Below are 20,980 nucleotides of genomic sequence, written 5' to 3' on the forward strand. Positions count from 1 at the left end.
TTTGAACTCGAGACCCTCCTGCCTCGGCCTCCTGAGCTACTGGGATGACGAGCTTTTTTTTCTTTTTGCAGGTGGATCTGGTATCCTTCGACTTTGCTGAAATTATTGTTAGCTCCAGAGTGGGTTTTTAAATAGATTTCTCAGAATTCCCTAAGCGGATCACCACATCATCTGTGAGCAGGGCCAGCTTCATCTCCTCCTGGCCCGTGTGTGCCTTCGACTTCCTTTTCTGGTGGTACAACTCCCGTGCAAAGGTGAAGAGGCACAGGCAGGATGGAGCTGGGGTCCAGCTCAGCAGCAGCGCTCTGGGAGGGCACCCTTGCCTCCTCCCAGCTTCAGGGTGGAGCTGTCCTTAGGAAGAAGCCAGGAAGTGCGGTGTTAGCTACAGGTTTTGTAACTAGCTGTTGGCAAGTTGAGATGGTTTTCTTCTGTTCCTAGTTTGCTGAGAGTTTTTGTCATAAATGGGTGTTGAATATTTGTGTGGGGGTGGTTAGGTTTTTAAATGTATTCATTTTTTCCCATTTATTTGGTTGATTTGGGGGTTTGAATTTTGTCAACTGACTTTTCTCCGACAATTGATGACTGTGATTTCTCTTCTTTAGTCTGGGTATGTTTTCCTGGCTGTTTTAACAAATGACCAGACATTTAGAAACTTGCAACAACACCAATGCTTTATCTTACAGTTCTACAGAAGTCCCAGGTGGGACTCAGGGGTCAAATCCTGGTGTTGGCACAACCGTGTCCCTTTTGCACAGCCTTGAGGGTGAATCTATTTCTTTGCCTTCTCTAACTTCCAGAGCCTCCCATGATCCCCTATTCTCAATCCTTTTTTTCTGGTGCTGCTGAGGACGGGACCCAGGGCCATGCACATTCTGGGTAAGGGCCGTACAGTAGAGGCACCCAGCCTCCCGCCCACAGCCGCCGGTTCCCTTCCCCTCCTACCCTGGCAGATGCACAGTCCTGAGGATTGGGATATGGACATTTTGGGGGGATTATTCTTTTTGGGGGGGTGGGGTGGCTGGACTTGGGGGGGGTGCTGGGGATTGAAGCCAGGGGGCACTTTACCATACGCAGCCCTTTTGTGTGTTGTCTTGATTTTTTTTCTTAGTTGCAGATGGACACAATATCTTTGTTTTATTTATTTATTTGTATGTGGTGCTGAGGATCAAACCCAGTGCCTCATACTTGCTAGGCAAGTGCTTTACCACTGAGCCACACCCCAACCCCAGTTTATTTTTATTTTCTAAAATATTCTTGTTTTAGTTATAGGTGGACATAATACCTTTATTTTAGTTTTATGTGGTACTGAGGATGGAACCCAGGGCCTCACGCGGGCGAGGCGAGGGCTCTACCGCTGAACCACAACCCAGCCCCCCCACCTGTTTTTTTTTGTTGTGAGACAGGGTCTCACTAAGTTACCTCACTTTCCTGTCACTGGGATGACAGGCTAGGGGACTATTATTCGACCAGCCACAGCCTGTTAAATATGGTGGATGACAGATTAGTTTCTGTATACTGAACCAGCCTTATATCCCTGAAACAAACCTCACTAGGCCACAGTGTGTAATTCATATAATTCCTTATATACACATGTGATTGAACCCAGGGGTGCTTAACCTCTGAACTGAGTCCCCAGCTCTTTTCACTTTGAGACAGGGTTCCCCTACACTGATCAGGCTGGCCTTGAACTTGCCATCCTCCTGCCTCGGCTTCAGATCAGAGATTACAGGTGTGTGCCTGGCTCATTGCATATATTAATGAATTTTAATTCTTAATATTTCATTAAGGATCTCTTTGAGGGATAAGGCCAGAAGGTCAGGAGTATTTTGTTTGTGTGGTACTAGGGTTGGAACCAGGGCCTCCCAGAAATTAGGCAAGGGCTCTACTAGTGAGCTATACCGCCAGCCACGGCAGAACTTTTTAAACACTGTGGGGGCCTAGAGATTTTCTTTTTGGGGAGTTTTAAAACTCACATATTCAACTTCTTTAATACTGGGCCAGGCTGCCTGGACTTTACACAGATAGCAAAGGCTTCCTAATCCACAGAAGAGCAATCTCTTCCTCGGCTAAGCAACTGAACGCAGTTCAGTTCACTGTATCCGTGCCATAAGATGTATACAGATGTGCCATATAAATTGCCCAATTGGTCAGTGGTTGGTTTCAATTTTACTTGTCAAGGGCAATGGGGAGCCATAGAAGGGTCTAGTTCAGTGGAGGAAGGTGGTAATACGTGCTCTTCAGCACGGTCCCTCGGGGGCTCGGGTGGAAGATAAGCATGATGAGCCTGCGGAAGGGTCCCAGGTGGCCTCTAGCAGCGGGAAGCCTGGCTCTGTTTTGGAAGTCGGTGAGCAAGGATGTGGGGAAATAAGCTGAGGCCACTTGGTCCCTGCTGTCTGGGGGAGCTGGAGGGTCCAGCTGTTGGTGGTGTGACTGGGTGGGGTCTCCAGGAGTCCTGGGCTACAAGAAATAAGGTGAGGATTTACACGAACGCGGCTCTGGTTCCGCGTCAAGTCCTGCTCCTCAGAGGCTGCGGAGTCCTGGGCGTCCTCCCCGCCGCCTGGGGTCGGGGCAAACCCGCCGCGGCCGAGGCCTGTCCAGGGCGCCTCTCAACCCTGGGAACCACCCGGGGTTTCAGCCCTTGCGGGGCGGGGGAGTTCGGGCCCGGGCGGGGGCGAAGGTCCCGGGGCAGAGGCGGGGGCGCCACCGGGACAAAGGCCAGGGCTGTGAAGTCCAGGCGCCCGACCGCCAGCCCCGCCCCTTCCCGCGAGCTTTTACCCGGGAGCTGATTGGTCGGCCGAGAACCAGGCCCTGCACCTGATTGGGTGCGTGAGCCGGGCGTTAACCCTTTAAGGCTGCAGCCTGATTAGGCGCTTCAGGCTCGGCCTTCGCGGGAGCTTCCCCCCGCGGCCTGCTGAGTGCCACGGGCCTCAGTTTCCCCGCAGGTCCCAACAGCTGAGGGCTCCGAGCTCCAGAGCGGTGATCGCGGGCCTCAGTTTCCTGACCCCAAGCTGCAACCCGATACGTGGTGGGCTCGGGCGGAGCCACTGTTCCGCGGCAGGGGAAGTCCCGGGCCTCCTCCAGGTCACTATCAGCAAATGGCCTCCGTTTCCCAAATGGCCCCGGAGGGCAGTTCCCGTGCTCCCCGCTGGTGGGCGGGTCTGAGGCCGCGGTTTCCAAGCTCAGCCCAGCGGTCCGAGTCACTCCTGCGCCCCCAGCGCCAGGTTGCAGCCCCACAGGTGTTGGCTTCGGTGAACCTGAGAAAGTCGGGGACCACCCTGGGGATGTTGCAGAGCTGGGATCTTCCAGGCGACTGAGGCAGCCCGAAGGTTTCCCCTTCAAACCCCGTGCTTGCATGCAGGTAGAAAGATCTTAGACATGTCACTCAGGAGCAGGATGAGTTTATTACAAGGGATGGGAAAGGGGAAGGGAAACTCTCAAGGTCCTCTGTTAGGAAGAACGTGACACAGGCAGTGCCTTCAGAAACGTTTCCTCCATCTTAGAACAGTCTCCCCATGGTCTCTCTGACTCAGCCTGACCTAAACCCGGACGATACTCCACTATCATGCAAAGAAGAGAAGCTGGTACCTGGAACTGGAATCCTGAAAACATCTGGTTTGACATAAACAGTGACACCTCAAAAAATACAGGTGACACCACAAGGACCCTTCCCTGACAACCGCCTAGCAACAGACTAACCACGAAAATTTCCCCACTCCCTCATGCCCCCGTAGCTAGCCCACGCTCAGCGTCCACGGAGATGAATCTGTCCCCTCTGCGCCCCGCTCCGCAGGTTTGTCCCTTTTAGAAATGGTGAGGTCCTGCAAGAAATCAGACCTGGGCTCTGAAGTGGGTCAGCAAGGGGAATGTACTTCTGCAGAGAGGTGCGCCCCCCAGGGAACCCTGAGCAAGCAGCCTGGGCGGGCAGCCGCCACCAGCCACCCCTAAGGAGGGACTGCCCCTTGCTCCTGACGGGAAGAGGTGGGGCAGGGTACAACCTACCGATTAGCTAACAAAATCGGTGTGGGCAAAAGGGAAGAGCTACAATTGTGATTGCGTAGTTATTAGGGAGCTTAAAAATGGCGCCGCTGTGGTCACATGACTCCCTGATTTAAAGATGGCCGCGCTCCTAACTCCTAATCACATGACTTAGTCTCAAGATGGCTTCCTTCTGACCACATGCTCCCTAACTTAAGATGGTTCCATTGCACAGAGAAACTTGAGTTATAGTAACCATGTTTATTACCAAAAAAAAAAAAAAAAAAAAAAAACTGGGCAGAACGCAAACCTCATGGTTCATCTCAGCTCTTTATTCAGGGGGATGAAATGGCTCTCTGTGGACCCACTCTCCCGGTGGAAAATGAGCCACTGAACAAAGAGACTGTGTTTACATAAGTTATTTGGGGGGGCGTCTAGTGAACATGTATTGAAATGGATTAATAACCAAAGTATCGTCACTTTGTTCTGGCCTGACTCCATGGTGTGCTTGCTTGTCATGCGTTCCTTTCATCCTCCTGAAGCTGCATCTGTGTTGACAGTACAGTGGGATCTTCCCACACCCCTGACTGTGGCCCTGATGTATAACAAATTGACTCTGAAGAGTGCAATCAAAACTATTCTCTCATGTAATCAAAATAACTGTCTCTACAAGGTCCTTCTGACCTACATGTGCCTCAGTTGTCCTCGTGGGTTTTGTGAATTTTGCCTTTATGAACTCTGTACTTTCAAAATTTGAGGCTGGGAGTTCTTTGAGGTATTAGCCTGCTCCCAGCTGCCACTTGCCTGGCATGCTTGTTATAGGACCCTTTTTTCCCTGTCAGTTTGGCTCAATATGCATGGTGGTTTGTAATTTTCCTGCACCCCAAAACATTTTGAGGCCCCAGCAAGATTCTCATTGCCAGGTGGGCGACCTCTGCTCGCCACTGACCTGAAAATTCCTGTGAGGCGGGAAAGACTGCAAGAGGCAGGAGCCCTTGCTCCTAGGGGAAGCCCCCTGAGACAGGTTCTTCAGTTCCAGGTCTGCAGAGCCCGCCCCAGGACTGAGCTGAATTCTCTGAGAGGCTCCTGTTTCTGCACCCCCGGGGCACGCAAGTAAGTCTGTTTCTTGCGGATCCATTTCTGGGACTCTGAGGAAGGCTGGATGCAGCATTACTTCCCAAGTCCTGGTCTGTGGCATGATGTTGCCCAGGTGCTTGGGTCAGGTATCAGGAGTGGCCACTTGTCATTGTCTTTGGTGTCTTACCTGTTCTGTGTTTGTTCGTTTTTTTTTTTTTTTTTTTTTTTTTTTTTGCCCTTTATTGTGGACGTGGGTCAAGCTCCTTCATGTTCACCATGTAATAGTTGCATGACTGAATATGTTCTGGATACTTTTCCTAAAAATGTCTCTGTCGAGGTCTTTGTCCTGTCTGCTCCTTCTGTTATTTGTTCTGAGGAAAGGAGAGCTGGACCGTCCTCTGAGCTTACTTTGGTTCAGTGGCAACCAGACGCCACTCGGGTCCTTGCCTTTCCCTGCAGGGAGTGTTTCTCTGCCCTGGTCGCCGCTGCGTGAGCAGTGCTGACCCCTTTCTGGGGTTACACTGACAGTTCCAGGAAACGCCTCCTCTTTGTCTTTTGTTAGTTTTGTCTCTGTCCCTGTAAATTCTGTCCTCTGGGTTTATCTGTTGTTTGTCCTGTCACTTGTCTGCAGACTTCCCAATTGTCCCTCTTTCCTTCCCCTGCTGCAGCGCCAGACCCCAGTGGCCCTGGGTTGTGGAGGCCACCCTGGCACCTCGTGCTGGGGGCTTGGGGTCTTGGTTCCCTGCCAAAGCCTACCACCAAGGACCAAGGGCCCCAGGCACGATGGCTGCTCCTCTGGGGGAGGCACCCGGCCTCCCAGCAGCACTGGGATAAGAGTCAGCATCCTGGGCCAGGAACCGGGAGGGTCGTCGAGGACAAACGCTCACCAAGCTGCCTGCCGCTGAAGCCAGCCTGGGCCACCATCCAGGGCCAGCTGACTGAAAGCTTCCTGGACTGTAAGAAATGGCCAAAGAGAACTTGGCCTCTCCCCTGCCTTCCAGTCCTTTTTGCCCCCAGAGGGTAGAGGCTGCTGACCACAAAGGATGTGGCAATAGGTTCCAGCACTGTTAGTTTATGACCTGGGGATGAGAATAATTTCCTCTTTTAAGATCTGACAAGACACCCCATTTGGCTAGAGGCTATTCATCACGGGGGCAAAACCAGTTCTTGCTGCGATAGTATCCCATTGCTGTCCAACCCTCTCCTGGGATGAAACTGGTTGTGTAATTAAATGCACAGATAGAATTCATAAGGTCTGTTTCAGAATATAAATTTAAGAAAGGGTCCAAAAGTTTCCACAGCATTTCAATTAAAATACTGTCGGTTGCATAAAGTATTTCATCTTATTAAAATAAGTTGTCTAAATTTAAAATTTTATAAAGATTGTTTTCAAATTGTAAGTTTAAAAGGAGAGAAAAGAGAAGAAGGTTTATAAAGGAAGACAGTTTTAAGAAGGATTGTGATGGGAAACTGGATGTAAGTCTTGTGTTAAAAGAAAAGGTTTGTGTAAGTTAAGTTTTGTGCAAGTGGAAGAGGGTCTGAGTAAGTGTTGAAAAGAAGTTCTGAGTAAGTGACAGGAGGGTCTGATTAAGTAAAGGGTAAATTTCAAAAAGTTTGTGTTTGTGATTAAATTGGCTATAATTAGCCCAGATTTATTTAAACTTTAATGTACTGATACGAAACAAAATCTAAAATATTGATGCCCCTGTCAAGATAATTTTCTTGTATTTGTCAGGTTTTACTACTTAGGAAAACTGAGTCTTAAAGAAATTAAGGTGTGTTCCTACTTTAAAGTCTTAAACAAATAACTGTTATTTAGGTTATAACAATATTGTTAACACCCAAAATATATGAGACTAGGTATATGTATGCATCTGAAAGCTATATCTAAGCCTTGTCTAAGTGTTATGTAAAAGTTATGTGGAAAGACCTGTCTTTTATCTGTTTGCTTTGACTAGGACAGTGCAGATTTGGTGGCTTGGGGTTAACATGCTCAGAAGGGTGTATGGGTTGGGCACAGTGGGTGACTGGTTTCTCCCCCTTTGTTGACTTCTCCAAGGTCTTGGACCAGGCGGATCTTTTGTTCCTGGCTTTTAAACGCGTAGCAAGCCGTCCAAGCCGATTGGCAGGGAACCAGGATGCCTGCTCGTTTAAGTCTGGAAATGTGGTTAGCAACGTCCCTTTTTGCCTCCTGACTTACTGGGTATTGTCGCACCTGGACCGGTGTGGCCATCAGCATCTGAACAACAGCGGGCGGGCAGTGGGTCGCCAGCCCGGGCACATTTTTTTCTACCCGTACTCCCCGAATTTACGTTGGAGTTCTGTCAAATGGGCAGGAGGTGGCAGTGTGGGGCCGCGAGTCGTCAGAATGTATTCCTCCCCAATGGGGCAAGCCATTAAAATGTGGGACAGTGGGCCAAAAGACAGTGAGGTCCAGTCATCTCTAAAGGAGATGGTGGCCTGTAATTTCTGTAATAAGTCACATCCTAGCAACGGGTAGGGACAGTTTGGTACGATTAGGAAGGAATGAGTGGTGGTCCCGCGCCCAAGGTCAGTAATTCTAGCTTTGGTCCAAGGATAGTTTTGTTTTGTTTTGTTTTTGGGTGCTGGGGATTGAACCCAGGGCCTTATGCATGCCAGGCAAGCACTCTACCAGCTGAGCTGTCTCCCCAGCCCCCGAGGATGGTTTCCAGCCTTTCCTGTTGCCTCTTGTATGGGGCTAGTACCTTTTGATATTGGTCCTGTTGCCTCAGTGGGGATGGAAAATGTGGCTCCTGTATGGACCAGGAAGTCCACAGGTTTGCCCCCAATTTGTAAGGTGACCTTAGTCTCCTGGGGCTCACTGGAATGGAGCCTTGGCCCCGTCAGTCCTCAGGTTCAAGTTGGAGGACAGCTGGGGGCTTCCTCTTGTTTGGGCACTTATCCTTCCAATGTCCCTTTTCTTTGCAGTAAGCACATTGGTTTTGAGGCTTATCTGACCTTTGTCTGAATTGGTCTCCATTTTCTCCGTCGTGGCTGTGACCAGTCCTCTTGCAACCTGCTTAGCTTGCCTACCTTCGGGTGGGTCCCGGTTATAAAAAACCCGTTGAGCTGGCTCTGCCAATTCCGAAAGTACCTTTCCTTCAGAACCAGCTGTCTCTGTAGTTCCTCTCTCTGACATCAGGGACTGACGGGGCTCTGCTTATTGCTCTCCAGTTTTCTGGGGCCTCCGGGTCAACAGGTGTGTGTGACGGGTGAGCCTGCAGTAATCGCTCCAGAAGGGCAGCGGGCACTCTCAGGGCGCTGCCCGGTCCCTCTCACCTTGGAGAGGTTGGTGGGTTTCCTGGCAGCTGCTGGCAGTGCCTGAGTAGAGCCTGGCAACACCACCTAGGGCCTCCTCTCCTCCACCTGTGTGGGCCTCCCAGGGGTTCTTGGATCCCTTTGTGAGTAAGGGCCCCTCCACCCGGGCATTAGTCCTTCCTTCTGGAACCGCTTGACGTGGACGTAGTGTCCTGGCTGGAGTGGGCGTTGGAGTGCGTGGTCTCTGGGGCAGGTTCTCTCCTAAGTTCAGCTTTAAGTTGAACCTGTTGGAGAGGCTTAGCAACAGGTTGGAGCAGAAGCAGGTTGTCTTGGTGACGGGGAGGAAGGGCTCTGGAAGCATTTACTCTCCCAGAGGTGGTCTCTAAGTTTTTGGACCCAAATCAGCTTCTATTCTGTGCTTTGACCCAATTCCTATCTACGCGGACTGTGATTTTTATTTCCCCTCAAATTTTAGGGACTTTTTACTGATGTAGGGAAAAGGGCAATGACGGCTCCTGCTGCTTCGAGCTGGGAGGGGGCGTTGTGGGGTGGGGCAGGCAGTTCGGAGGCCCCTTTTAGGAATTGGGTCCATCACGGGGTGAAAGTCTGGTTCTATGAAAGAAACAAAAAGACATGAGCACTGAAATGAGATCAATGCAAGATGAACGTCGTAGCATCTGGAACACACCAGTGAACATCGTGAAGACGATAGAAATCAGTACGCCCTTCCCAGAAGGTGGAAGAGCGGGGATGTGGTCCCCACGACAAGGTGGAGAGGATGCGGCCTTTGCTTGTAAATATCTATAACGTATCAGAGTTATCAGGAATGTGAACACAAGGTCCCGTTAGGTTTCCTAATGTCATCTGACCTTCGTGAAACATCTTATTGGCACGACCTCTGTGCTTAGTAGAGATCGCTTGATCTTTGTCACTTAGGGCTAGAGACTCAAACTACAAACACCGATCAAGCCTACCTGTGTAGGAGGGTAGGAAGACCTGTAGGCCTTAAGCTGACTAAAAACTTATACCTCTGGCAGTTTCTCTCGATAGTTATCAGGAATTTTTGCCTAAGAATCTTTCCTTCACCACCTCCAGTCTTACTTATTTTTGGAAGGGCTAACACAAGTGTACATCTTAAGTTACATTAAGATGACTTATTTTGTTTTGTTAATGTTCAGGAATGACTGTGTTTGGTTTTAATGGGTTTTGCTGGGTATTTAGGATCAAGCTGGTCAAACTGACCCTGTTTCCATCCATTGCTGAGAGTCAGCTGAGTTCCCTTGGGGGTCATAGGGAACTTGTGGGCAGCCTCTTAGCTCTGCTAGTGCCATCTGTGCTAGGATGGGTCAAGGTCTTGCTGGCCACGTGGCTTCTCTTGGAAGCAGAGGGATGTCTCCCCTTTCCAATGACCCTCCTCCTTTGCAGGATGTGCACTGACTGACTTTCTTTTGGGGTTCCAGTACCTTCCCTGATTGGCAGTCATGGGACCCAGAAGGGTAAAGCTCTCCCTTGTTCCCTGAGTTCAAACTAACTCATAGGGCAAGAGCCGAATATTGGTTTTCTTGGCCCTTTTCTCTTAATTTTAGTCTTTAAGTCTTGGTTTTAAACAACTAGCAAGCCAGTCTTATCAGTCTTAAAGTAAGAGTATTGGGCTTTAACTTTAATGTTTATAACTTTATAGTTATTTTTATCCATTTTATTTTTATCTGCCTATAGATGATGGCCTAGTATACTTTTGAAAGGCACTAACGGATAGCAGTTAAAGTACACATTATATCTCCTGTTGGAGGTCACAGTAATCTTTACAATAAAATTACCTTTAACTTTTTATATCTCACGTATAAAAGATACTGTTACCAAAAACTTTAGTTTGGAGAACATCATTTTGATAATATGTTCCTTTACACTTTTACTTTAAAGACTTGTATACCTGGAAGATATGAGCACATTTAATATGCAAAGGAGAGGAATAGCATTATAATTACATTGACGTTTTCATATTAACCAAGTTTAGTTTTTGAAAAAAACTTAGACTTTGCAATTGAAAGAATTCTGTATGGAGACACGGATCAAAGCTAAGGGCCACAGTAGTTCCGTTTTATTTTGAAAATGCACACACTTATATAGGGCCGGGAAGAGGCTGATTGGTTGGGGCATGAAATGGGGTGAGAGTTGATTGGCTGAGCCGTGTTGCTGGGGGACGGGGTGATGGTTGATTGGCTGAGTCTTGTTGCTAGGGGTCTGGGTGGGGTGTCAAGCGCCGATTGGGAAAAGTAAGAGCGGTGACCTTCTAGTAATGTAGCACAATACTCTAAAATAACAGTTGTCATTTAACCAGAGTTGTACAAACCCCAATTTTTAAGGCTAGTTGCTTTAGAGAATAAAGCTTAACAGACACAATGTTAAGAGGAAATTACTGTTTTAAGAAATATTTGTCAAAAGATAGTAGACTGAGACAGACATTATTATCCTTTGTACATGTATGATTACGTGAGTGGTGTGAATCTACATAGTGCACAACCATCGAAATGAAAAGCTGTACCCCATTTGTGTACAGTGAATCAAAATGAAGTCGGTAAAAATAAAAGTAAAAAAATAAATATTTGTCATTTTAGCAGAACTTTGGTTTATATCAGTACATTAATATTTGACCTTAGGGAAAAATGTTGAATAGTTTTAACTGTTGTGTTATTTCTATATACACACAAACCTTTAAAGTTTACCCTTAATTTCCATTATTTTTTAACACTTAATTAGATGCTCTTGTTTACTTAGATGTATTACAAGACTTTTTTTTTTTTAACCTGGAAACACTTTTTTATTAAATATATTTTTATATCTAGAACCTCCTAATTTTAAAATCTGTTCATCCCCTTTTTAAAAAAAATATACTCTGAAATAACCCTTGTAAATTTCTGAATTTAGACAAATTACTTAATATTTATAGAACTTTATTTAAAATGTAGTTGAAACTTTTGGACCCTTTATATAGAATTATACCTGCTGAGACTTTTAATAACCTTGTTTTTAGTGATGACACAAAGTAATTTTAAACCCTTTTTTATTTACCAACTTATGAAAATACCAATGATGTTTTATGTATGTTACCCTATGAAATTTAAGGGGTTAAGAGTACAGCATTTTAATTCTGCAAACCAATCAGATGTCTCTAACAAACACATCCATTATCAATCCCATACATATCAAATCTAAATTACTTATTTTTAAAAACCAAGATATCAGACAAGTATATTGGACAGCATCAGTTATTTCTTCTCTGTTAAAGAAAAATCTAGAAACAATGGATATTATATATTTTATAGAATTCATATTTTATGAGTTTGTGACTACTTAGTGAAACTTGCGAGTTAGTAACCTTTAAAGATGTGTACTTTTATTTGTTTACCCAATTTAAATTGAATCTTTTAAATCACATTAATTTAAGGTATTTGGGTTCACTTAAAAATTTTTTAAATTTATGAGCTCATATGTCAATTTTGGTACCACACATGGGTAGACAGGACAATCCACCAGTGTACATGCACACTACACAGACAGGGCTGGGATGTGGCTCGGCTGGTAGAGCCCTCGCCTTGCAGGCACAAGGCCCTGGGTTCAACCCCCAGCACTGCGAGAAAACCAGAAAAAAAAAAAAAAAGAGAGAGAGAGAGAACAAAGCAAAGTCCTTGTGGCTTATTTTTTAGAACCATTAGATTGAGAGCTAACCTTTGTAAATTGGCCTCTGAATGAAAAAAGAGCATTAAAATAGGTCTGATAAAAAAAAAATAATCAACCTAGGCACATCGGATTGAAATTATGAGCTCAAAAAAATAAAAAAATAGAATTGTCAAAGTCTTTCTGGCCTGCAACCGGATGTGGTCCTGCTCACCAGAGATGAAGAGTTAAGAGATGTTTCCGAAGGCCATGCGCCGTCCCTGCCTGAAGGAGCTTCCGGAAGAGACAGTCTCCTGGGAGCGCCCCCTCAGGTTGGGGGCTTGTTCTAAGCTGGATTTCTCCTGGTCTCTTGGATGGCGGCCATCAAGATTTTAGCCTGGCGTTTTGGTGGACCAACCCCAAGAGCTGGGAGTTCCTGTGCACAGCCTTCACCTTTCGATGCAAGCTTCAGTGAACAGGGTCAAAACCTTTCCAACCATTCTTTTTCCAGGTTGGTAATCAGGCCAGGTTTGGACTCGGTTTCCCACGAGAAGGCTAACAATCAGAACAGGCAGACGTCCAGAGCAGGGAAACGGCCTCCGGTCCACCAGCCTCCTCAGACTGTGGGCCTTTCTGTCACAGTTGAGAGAGGTCCCGCCATCAGCAGCTCTTCTCCGGAATTCCTGGAAGCTGGTCAGTATGCACTGAAGGGGGTACGTGGCCAACATGAGGCAGACTGACCCCTGTTCACCCTCAAGGGCAACAGAAAACAGAAAAAGACGAGCAAACACAGGCCAGGTAAGACACCCAAGCCACTCCTCATTCCCCACCTGAGGGCCTGGGCAATGTCTTGCCAGTCCTGGACTCAGAAAGTAGTGCTGCGTCCAGCCTTCCAGATCCACCATGAACAGACTTACCAGTGTCCCCTGGGGGCACAGAAACAGGTGACCCTCGGAGAATGGCTCTTGTGCCATTCTCCCCCCAGTAGGAGTTCCCAGGTCAGTGGTGAGCGGTGGTTGTCCGCCGGGCAGCGGGCAGCGAGGATCTCCATGGGGCCTCCAAATATGTGGCGCAACTTAAGAACAGACCGCTCACCACCGAGAGCCCAAATCTGTCTTCATTAGCGGCCGGCAGACCGCCTCACGCAAGGCCCAGAATGGCTCTCGGAGGTTGGCCCCGAGCACAGGGCAGGGCTTGACACCACAATCAGCGTGTCAGTCACAAGTGGCTGCCGCTGGGATCCAGAACTGCAGACGAACACCAAAGTCATGGGCAGAAGGGAAGTGGGTCAAAGCAGCCTTAGTCGGTCACCAACATCTAGACAATCGTCTGACAGGGTGCACTGTCCAAGAACAACAGGAACCAAAAAGAACGATTTTACATGATACAAGAACTGCCATTTGTGTTGCCGAACTTGCTGTGCTCAGTGACTGTCGGTGGCTACAGAGGCCGGGTGTTCCCACGGGAGAAGCATTTCCTACGTGACACGGAGTCTCAGGGAAAGCGGAGTCTGTTCAGTTACTGCTCCCACAGTCTGGCCCATAACAAAAGTTAAACACCTAGAGATACCGAGGCAGTGTAGAGAGCAAGTTTTATTGAGGATAAAGATAGACTTTTCCTAAGGGGCCTCAGAGCTGGGTGCCTGTGGAGGGGATGCGTGAAATGGAAAAGAACCAAAGTAGCGCCATTTTGTTCTGACCTGACCCTGTGGTGGGCTTGCTTGTAATGCGTTCCTTTCATCCTCCTGAAGCTGCGTCTGTGTTGATGGTACAGTGGGATCTTGTGGAAGACCCCTGACTGTGGCCCTGATGTATAAGGACTGTGTCTCTGAAATGTGCAATCAAAACTATTCTCTCATGTCCTCAAAATATCTGTCTCCACAGGGTCTTTCTGACCTACACGTGTCTCAACTGTCCTTGTGGTTTTTGTGATTTTTTTCCTTTATAAACTCCGTACAGGAGTACTAAGATGGCGGACTAGAGGGAGGCTGCGTTCCTTGTCGCTCCATAACTCAGGTTTCGAGCAGAGGATATCTGTTTCTTGGTGAGGCAGTTTTTGCAGCTTATGGAACCCCTCCTGTTTACCACATTTGTCTACTGCAGTCACCTGCAGTCTGCCAGCATATCAATGCCTTTTTGAGTGCAGATTACTCACTGTCTGGTGCCTACCATCTGCGATTTGCCTGCCTCTTGCCTGTCCATCGACTGCCTTTCACCTACCCCTCACCCACTGCATGAGGTTCACCTCCTGATCATCCGACAGCAGTGAGCAAACTGATCGCTGATCGCCAGTGGAGCACTAGCTGCCTGCTGCTGCCTGGAAGTTCACTACTACAGTACCTGCAGGTTTGATTACACGTGGCTGCCGCCATTTTGAGACAACAGCCAGGCCCCACCAGACCCCTGGCCAGACTGACTGAGCCCTGTCTCCAGGACCCCTCAGCCCAACTGATCACTCCCTGCCTCTGGGGACTTCACATCGACTGACTGCTCCCTGCCACCAGGACCCCCAGACTGACTGCACCGTACCACCAGGATCCCACAACCAGACTGACTACACCCCACCTCCAGGACCCCTGCCTGACCAACCTCACCCTGCCTCCAGGACCTCCAGCCGGCCACACGCACACCGTGAGCTGCAGCTCCCCACAGCGGCCATCTTGGATTATCCTGGAAGCCGTATCTCCCATCTTTAGGTGGGGCAAATCCCATCCTCAGACACCTGCTGTAGACTGGAAGCTCATTGTCAGGTACCTCTCATGCATCAGGCTACTGAAGACTGGGAGGTTTGAATACTATGTGACTGTTATAGTGTCGATTTTCTTTTTTCTCCTTACTGAAAAATTTTAAGTTTTTATTTCTTTACTTGTCTCGATCTCTTTTCCTTTTGTTTACCTGTTCCCTCAGAGTCTCTTTCTCCCTTTTGCCATGCTAACAACTGACTTCTTTTGATTATACTCGCACTCTTTCTATGATCTGGAAATTCTATATATTCTTTTCTTATCCCATTAACAGCTACATCTTACACCCCTCTGCATCCTCTTTGTCCTCCATTAGAAACTGCAGACCTTATTGCAAACCCGTTTGCTATACTGAAGATAATAATTGAACTCATTCTGTTTATTATGACATATTGTTAACGTCCTCATAGGGGCTATTTGGTTTTGGGTTGCATACGTCTGAACTGGGCATTGCCAATATTGGTCTCCCCCTTAAAGAAAAGGTTTTGGAAACCTATAGGGTCACTATAAGCCTATAGGGGGGAAACTGCAATACCCCAGGTCTGCACTGCTGGAGGGGAAGATACATGAACAACATGAAAACACAAGGGAAGAAAATGATCCAAACAAATCTAGATTCTATATTAGTAGAATCCAGTGACAGTATGGTAGAAGAAATGTCAGAAAAGGACTTCAGATTATACATGATTAAGATGATTCGCGAAGCAAAGGATGAGATAAGAGAGCAAATTCAGGCGATGAATGATCACTCCAATAAGCAGTTGAAAGACCAACTGCAGAAGCAAAAGATCATTTCAACAAAGAGATAGAGATTCTCAAAAATAAATAAATAAATAAATCCAAATGGAAATCCTTGAAATGAAGGAAACAATAAACCAAATAAAAAACTCAATGGAAAGCATCACCAACAGACCAGACCACTTGGAAGACAGAACCTCAGACAATGAAGACAAAATATTTAATCTTGAAAATAAAGTTGCCCAGAAAAGATGGTAAGAAATCATGAACAGAATCTCCAAGAACTATAGGACATCATGAAAAGACCAAATTTAAGAATTATTGGGATTGAGGAAGGCACAGAGATATAAACCAAAGGAATGAACAACCTATTCAATGAAATAATATCAGAAAATTTCCCAAGCCTGAAGAATGAAATGGAAAATCAAATACAAGAGGCTTACAGAACACCAAATGCACAGAATCACAACAGATCCACACCAAGGCACATTATAATGAAAATGCCTAATGTACAAAATAAAGATAGGATTTTGAAGGCTGCAAGAGAAAAGCATCAGATTACATATAGGGGGAGACCAATACGGATAGCAGCCGACTTCTCAACCCAGACTCTACAAGCTAGAAGGGCCTGGAACAACATATTTCAAGCTCTGAAAGAACATGGTTGCCAACCAAGAATCCTATACCCAGCAAAACTAACCTTCAGATTTGAAGATGAAATAAAATCCTTCCATGATAAACAGAAGTTAAAAGAATTTACAAATAGAAAGCCTGTGCTACAGAATATTCTCAATAAAATATTCCATGAGGAGGAAATGAAAAACAACAATGGAGGTCAGCAAAGGGAGGAACTACCTTAGAGAAAAACCACTCAAAGAAGAAACCAAGCCGACTTAAAAACCAAAAATAAGCCAAATGACTGGGAATACAAATCATATCTCAATAATAACACTGAATGTTAATGACCTAAACTCATCAATCAAAAGACATAAACTGGCAGAATGGATTAAAAAGAAAGACCCAGCAATATGCTGCCTGCAAGAGATTCATCTCATAGAAAAAGACATCCACAGACTAAAGGTGAAAGGATGGGAAAAAACCTACCATGCACATGGACTCAGTAAAAAAGCTGGGGTTTCCATCCTTATTTCAGATAAAGTAGACTTAAAACCAAAGTTAGTCAGAAGGGATAAAGAAGGACATTTCATACTGCTTAAGGGAACATAAGTCAGGAAGACATAACGATAGTAAATATTTATGCCCCAAACAATGGTGCATCCATGTTCATCAAACAAATCCTTCTCAATTCCTGGAATCACATAGACCACAACACAATAATTCTGGGTGACTTTAACGCACCGCTGTCACCACTAGATAGATCTCCCAAACAAAAATTAAACAAAGAAACCATAGAACTCAATAACACAATCAATAACCTAGACTTAACAGACATATACAGAATATTCCATCCATCAACGTGCGAATTCAATTTCTTCAGCAGCACATGGACCTTCTCAAAAATAGACCATATGTTATGCCACAAAGCAGCCCTTAGGAAATGCAAAAAAATAGAGATACTGCCTTGTGTTCTATCAGATCATAATTGAATGAAATTGGAAATCAATGAAAAAATAAAAAAACAAATTATTCCTACACCTGGAGACTAAATAATATGCTATTGAATGAAACATGGATAACAAAACATCAGGGAGGAGATTAAAAAAAATTCTTAGAGGTCAATGAGAATGACAATACAACATATCACAATCTCTGGGACACTATGAAAGCAGTACTCAGAGGAAAATTCATTGCATGGAGCGCATTCCAGAAAAGAATGAAAAGTCAACAACTAAATGACCTAACATTACAGCTCAAAGCCCTAGATAAAGAAGAGCAGAACAACACCAAAAGTAGTAGAAGACAGGAAATAATTAAAATCAGAGCTGAAATCAATGAAATTGAAACAAAAGAAACAATTCAAAAAATTGACAAAACACAAAGTTCTTGAAAAAGTTCTTTGAAAAAGTAAACAAAATTGACAAACCCTTAGCCACACTAACAAAGAGAAGGAGAGAGAAAACTCAAATTACTAGAATTTGTGATGAAAAAGTAAATATCACGACAGATACCACTGAGATGCATAACATAATGAGAAGCTACTTTGAAAATCTATATTCCAACAAAATAGAAAATACTGAAGACATCGAAAAATTTCTAGAGATATATGCTCCTCCCAAACTGAACCAGGAGGACATAAACAATTTAAACAAATCAATATCAAGCAATGAAGCCTACCATCCAAGAAAAGCCAAGGACCAGACGGCTTCTCAGCCGAGTTCTACAAGACCTTCGACAAAGAACTCATTCCAATACTTCTCAAAATATTCCAGGAAATAGAAAAGGAGGGAAACCTACCAAACTCATTCTATGAAGCTAATATCACCCTCATACCCAAACCAGGAAAAGACACATCAAAGAAAGAAAATTTTAGACTACTATCCTTGCTGAATATAGATGCAAAGATCCTTAACAAATTCCTGGCAAACCGTATCCAAAAACAAATTAAGAAAATTGTGGGGTTCATCCCAGGAATGCAAGACTGGTTCAACATCCATAAATCAATAAATGTAATCCATCACGTCAGTAGACTTAAGGATAAGAATCATATTGTTATTTCAATTGGTGCAGAAAAAGCGTTTGACAAAATACAACACCCCTTCATGCTCAAAACACTAGACAAAATAGGAATAGTAGGAACATACCTGAACATTGTAAAGGCCATTTATGCTAAGCCCATGGCCAACATCATTCTTAATGGAGAAAACTGAAAACATTCCTTTTAAAAACGGGAACAAGACAGGGATGTCCTCTTTCATCACTTCTATTCAACATTGTCCTTGAAATTCTAGCCAGAGCAATTAGACAGACTAAAGAAATTAAAGGGATCTTAAACTCTACTACAGAGCAATAGTAACAAAAACAGCATGGTACTGGCACCAAAATAGACAGGTAGACCAATGGTACAGGATAGAAGAAACAGAGATTTACCCACATAAGTACAGTAATCTCATACTAGACAAAGATGCCAAAAACTTACAATGGAGAAAAGACAGCCTCTTCAACAAATGATGCTGGGAAAATTGGAAATTCATATGCAGTAAAATGAAACTAAACCCCTATCTCTCACCCTGTACAAAACTCAACACAAAATGGATCGAGGAATTAGACCTGAGATCCTTCACCAAATAGAAGAAAAGGAGGCCTGAATCTCCATTATATTTACTTAGGACAAGACTTCCTTAACAAGACCCCATAGCACAAGAAATAAAAGCAAGAATCAATAAATGGGATAGAGTCAAACTAAAATGTTTTTTTCTCAGCACCAGAAACAATCAATAATGTGAAAAGAGAGCCTGCAGAGTGGGAGAAAATCTTTTCCACACACACTTCAGACAGAGCACTCATCTCCAAAGTTTATAAAGAACTTAAAACACTTTATACCCAAAATACAAGAATGCAATCAATAAATGGGCTAAGGAAATGGGCAGACACTTCACAGAAGATATACAGGTGATCAACAAATATATGAAAAAGTGCTCATCATCCCTAGTAATTAGAGACATCCAAATTAAAACCACCCTAAGATTTCATCTCACTCCAATTAGAATGGCTATTATCAAGAACACATACCTAGAGATCCAAGATGGCGGACTAGAGGGAGGCTGCATTCCTTGTTGCTCCATAATGCCGGATTCAAGCAGAGGATATCTGTTTCTCGGTGAGGCAGTTTTGGCTGCTTATTGATCCCTTGGTGTTTACCCCATTTGTCTGCTGTGATGACATGCAATCTGCCAGCATATCGACGCCTTTTTTGAGAGCAGATTGCTCACTGTCAGGCATCTGTCATCCACCATTTGCCTGCCTCTCGCCTGTCCATCGCCTACCTTACCCCTATCCATCACCCAACGCTCGAGGTTCACCTCTGATCGTCCGACAGCTGCCAGCAGACTGACCGCAGACCACCAGTGGAGCACCAGCTGCCTGTTTCGCCTGGAAGTTCACTGTTACAGTACCTGCAGGTTTGATTACACGTGGCTGCCACCATTTTGAGACAACAGCCAGGTCCTGTAGGACCCCTGGCCAGATTGACTGAGCCCCATCTCCAGGATCCTCAGCCCGACCTACCACTCCCTGCCTCTGGGGCCCTCACATCAACTGACTGATCCCTGCCGCCAGGACCCCCAGACCAACTGACTGAGCCCTATCACCAGGACCCCAGACCAACTGATTGCACCTGGCCTCCAGGATCCCACAACTACACGAAACACACTGGACCCCCAGGACCCCTGCCAGACCAACTGCATCCCGTCTCCAGGACCTCCAACTGACCACATCCACCCCTGAGCTGCAGCTCCCCATTTGCCAACACATTTCCAAGCCAGAGCAGCCATCTTGGATAATCCTGGAAGCCGGAGCTCCGATCTTCAGGTGGGGCAAATCCCATCCTGAGATGCCTGCTGGAGACGTGAAGCTCAATGTGAGGTACCTCTCATGCATCAGGCTACTGAATACTGGGAGGTTTCATTAGTATATGACTGTTATACAGTAGATTTTCTTTCTTCTCCTTTTAAAAAAAAAATTAACTTTTTATTTCTTTACTTTCTTGCTTTCTTTTCCTTTTGTTTACCTGTTCCCTCAGAGTCTCTTTCTCCCTTTTTTGCATGCTAACATCCAATTTCTTTTGATTACCCTCTCACCCTTTCTATTTTCTAGAACTTCTGTATATTCTTTTCTTATCTCATTAACAGCCACACTCTACATCCCTCTGCATCCTCTTTGTCCTCCATTAGAAACTGCAGACCTTACTGCAAACCTGTTTGTTTTACCGAAGATAATATTTGAACTCATTTTGTTTATTATGACAATTTTGTTATTGTCCTCATAGGGGCTATTTGGTCTAGGATTGCATGGTGTCTGATTTGGGCACTGCTAATATTGATCTCCCCTTGAAGAAAAGGTTTTGGAAACCTATAGGGCCACTATAAGCCTATAGGGGGAAATCTGCAATACCCCAGGTCTGCACTGCTAGAGGGGAAGATACATGAACAACATGAAAAAACAAGGGAAGAAAATGATCCAAACAAATGTAGATTCTATACCAATAGAATCCAGTGACAATATGTTAGAAGAAATGTCAGAAAAGGACTTCAGATTATACATGATTAAGATGATTCACAAAGCAAAGGATGAGATAAGAGAGCAAATGCAGGCAATGAATGATCATACCAATAAGCTGAAAGAGCAACTGCAGGAAGCAAAAGATCATTTCAACAAAGAGATAGAGATTCTCAAAAAAAAAAAAAAAAAAAAAAAAAACAAACAACAACAATAACAAAAAAAAAAAAAAAAAAAAAAAACGGAAATCCTTGAAATGAAGGAAACAATAAACCAAATAAAAAACTCAATGGAAAGCATCACCAACAGACCAGACCACTTGGAAGACAGAACCTCAGACAA

At 45.2% G+C, this 20,980-nt stretch overlaps 1 long non-coding RNA gene across 1 annotated transcript; it reads left to right on the forward strand.

The window, feature by feature from the left end:
- Nucleotides 1-4,922: 4,922 nt before the first annotated feature.
- LOC306647178 lies at nt 4,923-13,093 on the forward strand. Its single transcript, XR_013760048.1, has 3 exons — nt 4,923-5,088; nt 5,721-6,008; nt 12,497-13,093. It is a non-coding gene; the product is annotated as an uncharacterized lncRNA (long non-coding RNA).
- The last annotated feature ends 7,887 nt before the right edge of the window (nt 13,094-20,980 follow it).

This window comes from Sciurus vulgaris (genome assembly GCF_902686455.1).
Source record: "Sciurus vulgaris genome assembly, chromosome: 16".
Classification (NCBI taxonomy): Eukaryota; Metazoa; Chordata; class Mammalia; order Rodentia; family Sciuridae; genus Sciurus; species Sciurus vulgaris.